This window comes from Petaurus breviceps, unplaced genomic scaffold, assembly GCF_028583685.1.
Source record: "Petaurus breviceps papuanus isolate PSGF00001 unplaced genomic scaffold, PetGlider_PUasm1.0 139, whole genome shotgun sequence".
Lineage (NCBI taxonomy): Eukaryota > Metazoa > Chordata > Mammalia > Diprotodontia > Petauridae > Petaurus > Petaurus breviceps.
In genome coordinates, this window is record NW_027185697.1 from 12,540,036 (window position 1) to 12,550,472 (window position 10,437).

Consider the following 10,437-nt stretch of genomic DNA (forward strand, 5'->3'; position numbering starts at 1 on the left):
AGCTGCCATCCTCTGAACACTTTCCAGCCTTTCAAGGCCAACTGAACTGATGATGATATTCTAGATGTGGTCTGATCTGACAGGGGCAGAGCCCAGCAGGCCTCTCCTCTCCTGCTCCTGGAAGCCCTACCCTTCTTAATGTGCCCAGTGGGGTGGCGGGCACCACATCTCCCTGCTAATTCATATTAAGCTTGCAGCACCCCAAGGCATAGGGGCTAGACAGTGCAGAATGTGTCTGAGGAACACAGAGTCTTAGATTTGGAGCTGAAGGCAACCTTAAAAATCGCCAAGTCCCACCCTGTTCTTTCACAGAGAAAGCCACTGTGATCCCCTGACCAAAGTCACAAAAGTGACTAATTGGGGAACTGAAGGCAGATCCTCAGTCTTCAAATCTAGCATTCCTGTTAACTAGTTGGGCTGGAGACTTAGGAACAAATGCACACACCCATTCAGCATTCTATCTACTCAAGGGTATAAACTCCTGGGAAAAGAATTCTTTATTCAATAACAATTGCTGGGGAAACTGGTAAAAACTGTGGTGATTAAAAAGTTTGAGGGGGCAGCTAGGTGGTGCAGTGAACAGAGCACCAGCCCTGGAGTCAGAAGGACCTGAGTTCAAATCTGACCTCAGACACTTAATACTTACTAGACATTTGACCTTGGGCAAGTCACTTAACACCCCAATTGCCCTGTCTTCCCCCCTCCAAAAAAAAAGGTTAAGAGGCAATTTCTGAGTAATTCAATCATTTTATTAATAATGTCAGCTTTTAATAAAATGATGATCATTTGACTAGCCAAACACAATCACGGCAGTGGGCTCACAGCTCATAGGCCCATTGGAAGAGGGGTGGTCCTGAAGGTGGCCAACTCTGATTGGCTAACAATTAATGAGAGAATGAATATTATGATGAAGGGCTGAACCTATTAGAATGAACCATAATTATATCATTTACTTCTAATTTATCCCCAGCCTTCAGCAATCTATTAAAAATTTTTATCCCCACCCAAACCTGAGAAGAACACAATGGCTTGCCCACATGGGTGGAGTCTAAACAAGATTGTTGAAAAAAAGTTAGTCCAATCTCATTATCAGTAATGTCCTTCAAGAAACTGAACTTTTAAAATCAGGACTTTAGAAAAAGGCAGGGAGGGGCTCTAGATCTCCCCAAATCATTGGTTATTAAAAATCATTTCTCTCAAACCAATATTTTCTACCATATCATATATAAATTCCAAATGGATGAATGATAAAAATATGAAAAGTCACATTTCACATCACATATAGATGGAGGGGAAGGGGTGCAAGGGCAGGGAGAGGAGTAGGGATTTGTAACCTGAAACAGGATAAGCGATCATAAAAGACAAAACAGGCCATCACAATTACATATGACATAAAAGCTTTTGCACAAATCAAAAAAACTAAGTTAAATCAGGACATATGGTTGGAAAAATAATTCGTGTTAAACATCCCTAACAAAAGGCTGACATCTGAAATCTTTAAGGAACTTACACAAATCTATAAGAAGGCTGAATCTGAAGACCTCAGAGGTCCTTTTCAGCTCAAATTTTATTATACAGGAATAGGAAAAATTCAGAGAAGCATAGGGTGATTTATATGAACTGATACAGAGTGAAGCAAGCAAAGTTAAGGAAACAATATATATAAAAGATTATAACAATGTAAATGTAAAAAACAAAAACAGGGACACTAAAGGCTATGTAATTAAAATGTCATTAATTGTAATGGTCCTGGAGAAGAGAAGAGAAAATGTTTCTCACCCCCCTGTTTGCAGAGGCAGGGGTTTATGGACATGGAATTTTTCACATATGGTTAGACATGACTGATATGTTGACTGGCTTTGCAGAAAATGCATTTTCCCCTCTTTTCTCTCCCTCCTTTTTCTTTTTTGACTTTGTAACAAGAGATGGCTCTTTGGGGAGAGGAAGGGAGAGAGAGATATTTAGAAATGAAGGTGATGCAAAAATAAAAGCTACCAACAAAAATAAAATTTTTAAAAATTAAAGGATACCTGCTGCAATCAGGTGGGGTCTGAGGGAAAAAGAAAACCCTTGACATGTCCTCCAGGAAGAAAAGGGTCCTTAAGGAATTGACCATGTTGGGGTAGGTCCAAGAGACCAAACAGAAACATATCCATAGGCAAACATATCCATGGGACCATAGCAAGTTCTCAAGGGGATCTTACACACTCACAGCTATGCTAGGCACAAAGCTTGCCCTAGGTGAAATTGTGAAGTACACAGAAAAACTGCCTCAGAGCATCCTCTCAGATACTCTTCCCCTGTGATGGAACTTCTCCCCACCTCAAGTTTCTCCCTTCTCCAATCCATTCTTCAAACAGCTGCCAAACGGATCTCCCTAAAGCAGAGCTCTGACCATATCTCTTCCCTTCTCAAGTGGCTCCCAACTGCCCCATGGTAAACTACAAACCTCCTCAGCCTGGTTTGATTTAAGAACCTCCACATTCAGGGTCCATCCCATCTTTACAAACCATTCATTCACTGTTTTAGACAAACCAGCTGAGTTTTTGTTCTGTGTCTAGAACATTGCCTCTTCATGCCTAGAATGTACTTATTCCCCCATGGGTTTCCTAAAGACTCAGCTTCCTCATTGAGGTCTCCCCAATTCCCTTCCAGCCATTAGAAATCCTCCCTTCACTCCCGCCAAATACAACATTACCTTGTATTTACACTGTATAGATCAAGCATAGACTTGTCTGTGTATAGGATGCTTTCTCTCAGTAGGAGAGAAGCCCCAAATGAGCAAGAACTGTTTCAATTTCTCTTTGTCTCCTCAGTGCTTGGTATAGTTCTTGGCCCACAGCAGACAGCCAATAAACCTATTTATTTAAGCACCTACTATGTGCCAAGCAATTAATAAATATCTGTAAAACTGAATTCCATTTAAGGCATTCTCTTGTCTCCCAAGCTGTTCATCAGAAGCCAGGGCTGTGAAGGGCTATCTTCCCCTCGGACATCAACACTTACCTGGCTCCCCCATACAGCTCCTCAGGCTTCTAACCCCCTGATATCATCCTTCCCCTCCCTGACACCTTTCTGGGACCTAGGACCATAGGATCATAGAAAGCTGGAAGGGGCCTTAGAAGCTGACTAGTATAATCCCTTCATTTTAAAGAGAACACCAAAGCCCAGGCAAATCCGAAGTGTCTTCCCTACTTTAAGGATAGCCATACTTTCACTTGGGACAAAAAGCCTGGTCAGATGAGGGATAGTGTTCCTTAGGAGACAGAGAAAAAGGCTCGGCAGACCTCAGTTATAGTCTCAGTTCCTTGCTGGATGTGTGATACCCTGGACAAGTCAATGACCTTTCAGTCAACCAATAACATGCAACGTCGAAGAAGGGTGCCAACTACATTGGTAGAGAATGTTTCCTTATCAAGAGTTCAGGAGTCCTTGGCGCCATAAAAATCACAGATCTTATAAAACAAACAATAACAAAACCCTGATGAGGAAAAATAGTATGTATAGTATCCTCCAAACCAGAATTATCTGGACCCCCCCACAGAGTGCACAACCCCCAGCCCCTCCTTGCACCCTCCCCACCCCATCCTATCCAAATCTGATCCCCAAGATAAGAGCCAACATTAGCCCCAACACCTCAGTATTTAACTTATATTGTAACAGTAATTAACTTGAATTTTAAGCCTTCTCTTTAATTAGGAAATAAGAAGCATTTGTTTCAGATAAAATTACTTTTTTGGGAGTGAGAATTTTGAGTCCCACCAAATTAGAATCCAAAGCAGCATCCATGCCCAGTTAGGAGTACCCAAGCATATGGAGGTGACCAAGGTCATGGCTCCTGAGGGAAGGACTACAGCCAGTAAACAGAGGAAGGAGGAAGTCCCATGGTTCTAGTTAGGATAAAGGAGCAGATAGATAGGGAATCATCCAAAAGGAGAAGGGACATTCTCGGGGAAACAGCTGCTCCCCAGAGTCTCGGCAGGGCCTGCTGACGTGCAGAGCTCAGAGCCCGGCTGGCAATTAAAATTCCACCCAGATCTACTCCATCTCCCAGCCAGCCGAGTTACCACTCTGCTGGGTTACAAAGAACTTTCGAAAATGTCTTCCAGCTCAGAAGGCAGGGAGATGAGGAAAAAGTTTTCTCTTATGGGAGTCAATGTGGCTGCTGCACCCCTGCCTGGAAATCCATAGACATGATTCTGGAGAATACCATCTTATAGTCAATCGTCAGAGCAATGTCTCTCCCCATCAATCAATCAAGAAAGCCCATCTGTAGTCCCTTAGCCCCGAGACTCCAGGCTATAGAAAGGAGACTAGAATGTAAGCCCCTTGAGGGAAGGAACTAAATCATTTTGGATTTGGTAATCCCAGTGCCTAGTGTAAGGCCCCCACAGGTGTTTGACAAATGCTGGCAGAATAAGTGAATGAGAATGTTTTGTCTTGTTTTGTTTATTTCTCTTCCCCTATCCCCCATCTCCAATTCCAGCTCTGGGATATTGTAAGAGTAGGCCCCATTGCTGGCCATCCCACAGACTATCTGCCAGCCTACAAGTGGCCAAACATGGAGAGGGTATGAAATCAATACAAGGTCAAATCCCTTCACAGAGTGGCAAATATGCTGTGTGGTTATACACACACACACACACACACACACACACACACATGCAAACTGTGTGTAAATAAATAAAGACATTTTTAAAACCTCTCCCACAAAATATATGTGGACTATTGAAAGTACCATGGTCTTTTGTTGTGGTGTTTCAGTCATGTCCAACTCTCTGTGACCCCATTTAGGGTTTTCTTGGCAAAGACACTGGAGTGGTTTGCCATTTCCTTCTCCAGCTCATTTTACAGATGAGGAAACCAAGGCAAGCAGGGTTTAGTGACTTGCCCATAGTCACACAGCTAGCAAGTGTCTGAGGCCAGATTTGAACTCAGGAAGATGAGCCTTCCTGATTCCAAACCCAGTACACTATCCACTGTACCACCTAGCTGTCCACACTATGGTGTAACCATGGTTAATAGTAATCATAACACATGGGAGCTTTAGACATGAAATATTTGTTAATAAGCAACCTGGAAGAAAAGTGAGAGTAGATGAACATGGCCAAGTCTTTCCCCAAGAAAGGAGAAAACAATCTTCCTCCCTTCTCTGCAAAGACGGGGAACTATGGGTGCTAAACACAGCATATGCTGCCAGACTCAGATGATGTGTGGTTAGTTATACTGAACTGCATTTTCCCCCTTTCTCTTTGTTCATTTGTTATAAGAGATTACTGAAAAAGGGCTGGGGGGGGGGGACAGATGACATAAAAACAACAGATAAAAAAAATTTTTAAGGTAAAAAGAACAAATAACAGTAAAAACCTGTGGTTATTCTTCTTGCAAATGGGGGAGGGGGAAAGAGGAGAGAGGGAGAGATGAGGGGAGAGATACACAGAGTGAGAGGAAGGGAGAGAGACAGAGAGATAGAGAGAAGGGAGACAGAGAAAGAGAGAGACAGAAATAGAGAGATGGAAAGGAGAAAAAACTTAAGAGCAAATGTCAGAGGGCTCATTGTCTTGAGGAAGCTGCCCAGAGCTACAATACTTCAAAAGACCTGTGATTTTATTGGGGCAGGGGGAGGGGGGAGGAGGGGAGGAGATTGCATCCCATCTCTGCCTTAATATGCCATTTCATGCACTGCTGTATTCATCTCCCCCTTCACCTCCCCACCTAGTGGACAACCTTTCCTTGACAAGCCCTATTAATAGAGCTCTGTTGTTCCCCAACTTGAGGGCAGGACCTGTTCCATTATTCCAGCATCTAGAATGTTGCCTGGTATACAGCAGATATCTAATAAATGCCTATCATATGCTTGATTTATTCTTTGGTCAAAAAGCTTCCTAGCCCATTGGCAAACCCACAGTAAAGGGCCTTCAAACTCAGGATGCCCAGATGGAAGGCGACCCTGCTCTAGCCCTCAGACTGTACCAGCTACACACCAGCAGGAAATGGTAGAGGAAGGGAGACAGACTAAGCAAGGCCAATTTCTTTGGACAGATCCAGGAAAGGGCAGAGTGACTCTGTCGGAGTCACTACAGCCTGGGTGGTCAGTCATAAGCAAAGCATTTGTGACCTAAAATAGAGGAGTGGAGAAGAGGCCACCAGGGGAGGACTAGGTAACCCCAAATCAGAGCCTGCAGAAGGCAGAAGGGGAATAGAACAAAGCATTTCTTTTTTAATTTTCAATTTTCAAAATTCACCTTCATAAGTTTTTGAGTTCTAAATTTTCTCCCCTTCCCTCCCCACCCCCCAAGACAACATGAAATCTGATATATGCTCTACTTATACATTCATATGAAACATATTTTCACATTAGTCATGTTGTATAGAAGAATTAGAACCAATGGAAAGAACCAAACAAACCAAAAAAAAAGAGAACACAGGCTGTTTCACTCTGCATTCAGACTCCATAGTTCTTTGTCTGGATGTGGATGGCATTTTCCATCACGAGCCTTTTGGAGTTCTCTTAGATCCTTGCACTGCTGAGAAGGGCTAAGTTGGTTATCGCACAATGTGGCTGCTACTGTGTACAGTGTTTTCCTGGTTCTGCTCACTTCACTCAGCATCAGTTCATGTAAGTTTTTCCAGGTTTTTCTGAACTCTGTCTGCTCATCATTTCTTATGGAACAATTGTATTCCATTACATTCAAATACTACGACTTGAGAATAAGCATTTCTTAAGGGCCTACTCTGTGCCAGGCAGTGTGGTAAATACTTTACAAATATTATCCATTTGATCATCACAGTAATCCTGCGAGGTAAGTACTATCATTATTCCCATTTAACAGATGAAGAGACTGAGGCAGACAGGTTAGTTTACTTACCCAGGGTCATATAACTACTAAGGGTCTAAAGTCAAATTTGAATACAGGTCCTCCTGACTCCAGGGCCAGGTCTCTATCCACTGCACCACCTAGCTGTCTTCTTAAACTTCTCCATTTCCCACTTTATTAGGCTCCTCTGACCCACCCTCTAAAAACTGTAAGATCAAAGGAGAGAACATAGGAAAGAAATGGATCTTGGTAACTCAGGATCCACAGACAAGTCTAAGATCTAGCCCTTGGCAGGCACTTTGAGAGCAGCTACTACGTGCAGAACATTGGCATTGGCACTGGGTAAAGAGCAAGAGCAAGGGTAAGTGGAGTCAGGGTTCCTGCCTGCTGACTCACAAGCAGTGGACCAAACCAGGCCCAATACAAAGTATTACACAATCTGGGCAATAGAGAACCATGAGGGGGGGAAAATTCTTCATGAGGCCCAAGGGACATTAGGTAGCTTTGAAGCAGAACTTTAAAAAATGGGTAGAAATTCACCAGACAAAGACCAGGAGGGAGGGCTATCAGACAGAGAGACTAGCTGAGTAAAATTGCACAGCCAGAAGGGCACTTGGGGGCAGGGCCAGGGGCCTAGAGCTACGCAGCTAGCTTAAAGCGTGGGGTTTACAGAGCACAGTGATACAGAAGAGACCACCCCACGAAGGGAGGTTGGTGACAGACTGTGGAAGGTCTTCAGTCCCTGGCAAGAGAGACTGAGACTTGACTCAAGAGGCACTGGGGAGCCAGCAGAGTTCTGAGCAGGGAGGTCAGAGCACCAGATCTGTGTTCGAGGAAGTGAGATGGGCACAGAGCGTGGAGTGAAAGGATCCACCCAGCAGCCCTGGATGGTCACGGGAGCCAGGCCCAGCAGGATGACCCTGGGAACAATCACCACAGTTAACCAGAACATCCTGAATAGTGCCAGAATGTTGGCATTCACTCCCCTGGAGCCTCACCAGCCCTGCGACCTTATGCAGACTCCAGGCATTATTCCTAATTTACAGGCAGGGAAAAAAGCTCAGGGGAGCTAGAGGGACTTGCCCAAGGCCACAAAGCTCAAGAGTTAGGGGTGGGATTGGAACCCAGGTCTTTCTGACTTCAAGTCCAAAACTGTATCTGCCATGTCTCTTCATTATTCAGTAAACTCTTGTGGCTCCCTATCACCTCCAGAATCAAATTTAAAATGTTCTGTTTGGCTTTCAAAGCCCAACACCTACCAGTGGTGGGGAACCTGTGGCCTCCAGGCCACGTGTGGCTCCCTACCCCTGACCTAAGCCCTTCCCAACCTTTCCAGTCTCCTTACACCATACAACATTCCCCCCTCTTCCCACAAGACACTATTTTCTGACTCCGGGCTTTTTCCCTGGCTATCTTCCATGCCTAGAACTTGCTTCCTCACTGTACCCTCCTGTCTTCCCTGGTTAAAGTCTGCAAGACGGCTTCCCAGACTACAATCTTAGCGCTTCCCTCTGCCGACTATCTCCAGTTTATCCTGTCTATAACTTGTTTGTAGCTAATTCTTTATATGTCAATTCCCCTAACAGACTAGGAGCTCCTTCTGATATGGGGCTGGGCTGAGATTTGGGCTTTGCTTTTCTCTGCATCTCAGCATGGTTTTTGGCAGGCACTAAATAAATGCTTGTTGACTTGACCAGTTCATGCTGCCTGCCCCTCTGAGAGAAGACAGGATGGGTGATAATGATTATTATCAGTTACATATTCTATTATGTGTAATACATATCGTTAAATTAGATAACAATGATTATTAGATTATACATTATATTAGATACCATATATAATATATTAGATTCTATATTAGATCTAATCAAATGTTATGTAACAATCTATTAGATTACATATTATATAGTATATATAACATTATTAGATTAGATAATAATTATTAGATTACATATTGTTATATTATATATCTTAGATGATGATTAGATTATACATTATATTAGATACCATATATAATATATTAGATTCTATATTAGATCTAATCAAATGTTATGTAATAATCTATTAGATTACATATTATATAGTATATATAACATTATTAGATTACATATTGTTATATTATATATATTATCTTAGATGATGATTAGATTATACATTATATTAGATATATAATATACATTATTAGATTAGATACTGATTATTATTAGATTATACATTATATTATGTATAACACATATCATTAGATAATGATGATTAGATTATACATTATATTAGATATCATAAAAGTACATTATATTATAATATTATATATTATGCATAACATTATTGGATTAGATCATTATTATTAGATTATATATATGTAATATATATTATTAATTTAGATAATGATTATTAGATTAGACATATTAGACATCATATAATATATATTATTAGATTAGACAATGATTATTATTAGATTATATATTATAATGTGTTATTATATTAGATAATAATAATTATTATTAGAATAGCTGGGGCAGCCAGATGGCATTGCAGATAGAGCTCTAGGCCTGAAGTCAGGAAAATTCCCCTTTTTAGATTCAAATCCAGCCTCAGACACTTACTAGCTATGTGATCCTGGGCAAGTCACTTAACCCTGTTTGCCTCAGTTTCCTCATCTGTGAAATGAGCTGGAGGAGGAAATGGCAAACCATTCCAATGTCTTTGCCAAGAAAACCCCCAAAAGGGTCACAGAGACACAGACACAATGGAAACCGTTGAACACGCGTGCTTGCCTAGAATCACACAGCTACACAGGAGCTGGGCTTGGGATCTGACTGTAGGTCCGCCTGATGCCAAGTCCAACAATGTCCTAGCTACAGCACCACACTGCTACTTGCTACCTGCTCCAGTGAATGTGGGAGGACTGGCTTTCTTTGCAGTTCTATTGAAAGCTGAGGGAGAAGAAATTAAAGAGAATCTCCAGGCTTCAAAGGGGAAGGACAGAGTGAATGGTGGCACCACAGGGAATAAAATCAAGTTTAAAGGTAGGCCAAGTTTTAGGGGAAAGATGCTACCATCCCTCCTGAATTGGCTGAATTAGCTGTGCCAGGGAGCCTTTGGGTAGGGGTCATGGAAGCAGCAGAACTGAACAAAGAATCTGGGTCCCCCCAAGCTCCCCAAGGAGAGCAGCCACCCCACCCCACTCCTGCCTCTTCTCCAGGCCTGTTTCCTGTCACTGAGGCAGCTCCCATGGAGCTGGATGAGGCTCTGTGAGTGATGAATGGAGAAATGAATGGGACTGTGTTCACATTATTTCCCCCCCACTTCTCGAAAGGATTCTCCAGAGTTTCTATAACAACCCTGGCCAGATTCCAGCTCATTTGGCATCATCACCAAAAGAAGCACTCCTCCCTCCCCCACCATGGAAAAAAATTCAAAAGAGCCTTGACCCTGCCTCAGTTTTACTCAGCAAAGAGATGTGGGGGTGGGAGAGAAGGAAACACATCACTGAAGGTCCCAGAGAGGAGTCCGGGAACCAAAGGCCCAAAGCCTGCTCAGTCTCTTGTTTCTAGGGCACAAGTTTCCAGCTCTCTCTCCAACACTTGGACCACCCTCACATGGAGAGGCAGAGGGTACC

General features: G+C 42.7%; 1 protein-coding gene across 1 annotated transcript in view; it reads right to left on the reverse strand.

Annotated features, from left to right (window-relative positions):
- The window catches only part of SFXN5 (sideroflexin 5), a 224,289-nt gene that overhangs the window by 164,041 nt on the left and 49,811 nt on the right, over window positions 1–10,437 (reverse strand). The window lies entirely within an intron of this gene.